The 4,800-nt window shown below is 47.8% G+C and overlaps 1 long non-coding RNA gene across 1 annotated transcript; it reads right to left on the bottom strand.

Annotated features, from left to right (window-relative positions):
* Nucleotides 1-2,735: 2,735 nt before the first annotated feature.
* LOC132245682 (uncharacterized) lies at nucleotides 2,736-4,510 on the bottom strand. Its single transcript, XR_009457385.1, has 2 exons — nucleotides 4,406-4,510; nucleotides 2,736-3,397 (listed from the first exon to the last, which is right to left on the bottom strand). It is a non-coding gene; the product is annotated as an uncharacterized LOC132245682 (long non-coding RNA).
* Between the last annotated feature and the right edge of the window lie 290 nt (nucleotides 4,511-4,800).

The raw sequence follows: 4,800 nt of genomic DNA, 5'->3' as shown, positions 1-4,800 counted from the left end.
TGTTTTCACCTTCAGACTGCTGGCCTTCTTCCAAGTAAGATATGTCTAGGTGAAAGCATCAGAGCCATACTGTGCACATCTTTCCCAGGACACATCCCACTTTTCCACAAGTAAGAGAAAATTCATCACCAAAACACTTCATTACAAACGGGGAAATTTAATCTTCTTTATATTGCCCTAGTGTGTTGGGTTTTTTTAACATGTCCTGAGGATATCTGTTTGAGTGTTTGGACACTTTGTCCCCAAACAGAAACCTTTTTCTAACCTTGAAAACTGAAAGCCACTATCACTGGTCCATAAAGCTTCATTTCCAGATGTTTTGCCTGCTTCAGCAGAAATTCGGTAACTACAGGCCAGGCCTGGAAAAAGTCTATTAGCCGATCTGTTTGTTATATGTAATGTATAGGAACTATTAGCACATTGCTCCATCTTGCTCACTTACATCATTGGGGTGAATCTGCAAACCAATCTTGCTTTACATACGTTCAAACCTTTCTTTAGAACGAGTGCACCCGAAACACAAATCCTGATGCATCTTCACCGTAAAGTCACTCGCGGCGGCCTACAGCTAGAATAACTGTCGCGTTCTCCTCCGCTCTCCTATTACAGGCCTACCCATACCAGGCAGATTTTGGAAAGGAGACACAGTACACATTAACTCCAGTCACACGGTAGTGGGAGCCAAGGGGTTGTAATGTCTTCTAAAATATATGGTCTGTAATCCTGAAACTGTTTATGCCTTGGGCTTGTGGCAATGGTGTAAGAAGCCCTGTGGATTATAATTATAGAATAATCTGAGCCTAAAAATTATTTCCCCTCACTGCCACAGACACAGGCCTAGCCTTCTTATTGGGTGATGCCCTGACGAAGGAGGATTACATCCCTTATGAACTTTCACAGAGGAAATCCAGCTCAGACAACAGAGCTGCACATCCGCCATTCTCTCTTCACCACCGAGGGCGTTCCTCTTCCTCTACACACCACTCCCCTTGACGTTCAGGAGAGAGAGGTCAACAATAAGTTTAAACAGCAGCAAAGAACCCAAGCATTATGCATTAATGCACCGTAGTTATGGTGCATTAAGTTTAGTACCTGTAGTCATAGGAACTAACTCAATGCGCGGTAACGGGCACTACTGCAGAGTAGCGCAGCACGCGCCTTCTTAGTGATGCTAATGCACACTAGACTAATTCTCCTGCGCATCAGCCCATTAGCACAGCTTTTGCCGTGACAGACTATGAGCAGGAGAAATGCTCTACTGTGCATTTAGCATCTCGTGTAGACGCGCCCACTCACGATGAATTAGCTTCTTAACAATGTGAGGCCACAGGGCACAGGCACCTCCCCAGCCCCTGAACTCAGCCTCCCGCCATCACAGGGAAATATGATCTGAAAATAGGTCTAATGATACAGGTCTGAGATAAAAGCAATCTGGCTGTCCATGGATTTGAAATGTCTGAACGCTTTCCTGCGGTGGGCTCATTAAATCCTTCCACAATCTATGAAATAATATTAATTAACATAGCTATCCCCAAAGCATGTTGAATAAAGTTGCCAAGCTTCAGGGAATGACGAGGAAACATAAGAGAAGAAAGAAAAAGCTAAGACAATAATACCAAAAAAACCAAACCCCAACATAACGATTTCACACGAGTTCATGCACCTTCCCCACTTGGAGTTTCAGACGCGCCCGCACATCAGAGCGTGGACTGAACTGGGGGCTCTTCTCTGCTTGCTGTCGCTGGAGAGTTGGAGAATCCAGCTGAAAATGAGGAATGGGCCCATAAGGCTCGGCTTGGTGATATATATGATCCCCAGAAGGGAACTGCTTCTGCTTCCATCATTGTACCAAAGAAGAAAAAACGGCGTCACTGTACCTGGGACACAGGCTCTCAACATCAATCACAGAGCAGGCAAGAGGAAAAGAAAGCACCTGAGGAAACAATCATGCCTGAGGAATCTTGGAAATACATAGATCAGGCACCTCGCAGAGCTGCTGAGTCCTCAGGATTGCCACTTGTGTCGGTGGCCATCCTGGGTGCACAACATGCCTGAAAGCCATGCCATTAAACTCAGCCGTGAATTTGTACGTTGCTTTTCATTTCCAGCTCTCTGGCACTCCAGGGCTTTCAAGCACTCGGCAGTCTCCATTCTCCCCTGTAATCCTACAGGAGGAAACCTTCATCATTTCAGTTCAGGGGAAATGGCATGGGGTACTACTGCCTCCAGGTTCATTTAGACACAAGGATGCAGACAGGGCATGGGCTCCCCCGTTTTCAGAGAGCTGCGTTTACAATCCAGGATTGCAGATGAGATCTGCTTAGGATTGATGTGCCTTAATTTGGACATGCTTTTGCACAACCCATGTTGGAGGTAGGAATGACTGGGAGGGAGGCATGAGAGCGCTCTCTGTTTTTAATAGTATATCAGGAAAGGGCTGGAAAGATTTGAGGGCTGATACTCTGTTTCTGCAATGTGGAAAGTGCAGTATTATCACTCCTGGAGCCACGGCTGAAAAGGACCAAGGGCTCTATATGAGAGACAAGTGCAAACACCTAATGTTGGGTAGGAGGAAAGCCCAGGGCACACAGACATGCTCCAGGGCTGATTTTCATCTCTGTGTAGCACTTCAGTAGGAATTGAGTCATGCTGGGTGCGGGGCTCTGCACGGGAGGGAATTTCACCAGCATGCCTGCAAATAAGGAACGGAGGGCAAAAAACCTAGGAGGCAAATATTATGCTGCAGACGAAGTTTAATGTACGGAAGAAATTGAGAATACAGACACGGAAGGGATACAGAGGAGAGAGCGAATTTCCCCAAGGTTTTCCAAAGGGTCACAGCTGGGATTATACATCTGTTGTCACCAAACATCTTCTACACGTCTGTGGCTGTGTCAAGTGGTCTGCAATGGATTACAAGTGGACTGTAAGGAGGCAGAGGCATCCATTGAAATGACAGCACCGCATGAAGAGGCCTTAATGTTTAACAGTGCAGAGAATACAAAGTTCCTAGAGTAACAAAGCAAAGCGTAGGAGACAGGAGAATGGGGGAGGGAGTCTTGTAGCAATGCCAAGCCCTCACACTTAGCACTGCTCTGAGCCATGTCCGTCGGGTCAGCCAGGAATCTGTATCTTGCTTGTCATGTCCACTTTCCTCCACGTGCCGTGGATATCCGAGCTGGATTTAGCATGGCCAGCACCTTCCGTATCTGCCCCTACCGCCCCACCCGGGGCAACAGCACCATCCCTGCCAAATTAGCTGTCCAGTGCATGGATCATAGCAACAACAATAACATGGCCTTCTGCGGCGGGGTCTCCAACAACAATCTGGACTCTGGTAGTACAGGTCATCCAGCATGTCCAGGCTGTCAGACATCTTGCAGTGATGGAGGCGAACCTGAAACACAGCAGGGAGCAGAGGAAACATGACACATGGGCAGTGCTGATTGATCAAAGGGGCCTAACTTGGGTGCGAGTCTCAGAGCAATCTGGCAGGGACATAGAGACTATGGAATGGAGCATGGAAATGCTGACCTCAGCCCTCCTTTGTCCCGGTGTCACAGCTCTCCTTTCCTCCACCTCCTTGCTTTCCTCTACTTCTCATCAACCGCTCCCCCCAACAACACCTTCGAAGCCTTCTCTCTTCCTTTGCCTTCAAAATGCTGGCTGGAAAGCAGGCTCCAGGGCCCTGTGGGGCAGCTGCAGCAGGAGTGGGGCAGGGAGCATTTAGTGCAGGCCAAGGCAACCCCTGGTCCGATGGCGCAAGCACAGTCCTGGGATGCGGGGAATGTGCCTTCACTTCAGGACCCAGAACCCAAGTCTTCCTCTTTCTGTCTCCTACCACTGGGATCTGGAGGCAAAGGTGGATTGCACCCTGAAGCTTGTTGCACTGCAGGAAGGATTCAGCCTTAGGCAGTTGGCAGTTCTGGATCCCACAATCCCGGGAAATGTCAGGGCTGCCGGGAATCACCCCAGTTGGGGAGAGAGGTGGGATTTGGGATATTGCTCCCTCTCTTCTGAGCTTTTCAGTGACTGAACTTGCTGCCTGCTTTAAATTGGAGGACCTAAAGTCTCTTCTTTGAGCTAAGGGGGCCTTGGGCATCAGGGTCAGGATTTGGATTGTCACTCCTGACTGCGCACTCCTACACCTTGAACAACACATGGCACTTCATCACTTCAGCTGGGTGCCTCTTTCATTCTGGCCATTACTGTCCCAAATGCCCTTGAAATGCCAACCTCAGCTGGGGGGCCCTAATTCCTGCCACCCACCATGTTCAGTAAAACAACAAAAACAAGTGAAAGACCCTGAGCATTGTGAAAACCAATGAACACAAGAGCAAGTTCAGTTTTTAAATTACAGCGGAAAGAAAGATACTTGGAAGAGATGAAGCTGAATTGGACTTACCTGGCTCACTGAAGAGAGAAGTCAAGAAGTGATTAAAATATCCTCACTGTGCAACCTTTTATACAGTTGTCAGACGGACGGGAGCATTTGCGGCATCTTCTGTACTTGATGTCCTGGTTAATGACAAAACGTGTGAGTGTCACGTGTGCCAACCCGCCAAATACTGTAATTGTTTTACTCTGTGTTTGTAATTATTGTGTTTTTAATTTAGTTTAGGACTGGCAAATTACACCCCTCCAGGTGTCTTTTCAATTAAAAGTTTATGGGTCAACCTTCTTCCTGCTCTTGCTCTATGGACTTCATTAGAGTTGGAGGATTTGGGGTACGTCTGCAGGGTACGCAGAGCAGGTGTTGGTGGAACCATTTGCTCTCCTGTGCATGAATCCAGTTTGGTC

The sequence above is a fragment of the Alligator mississippiensis genome, chromosome 15 (assembly GCF_030867095.1).
Source record: "Alligator mississippiensis isolate rAllMis1 chromosome 15, rAllMis1, whole genome shotgun sequence".
Lineage (NCBI taxonomy): Eukaryota > Metazoa > Chordata > Crocodylia > Alligatoridae > Alligator > Alligator mississippiensis.
The sequence above is the reverse complement of the archived record's forward strand: the minus strand, read 5'-3'. Positions and strand labels throughout refer to the sequence as shown.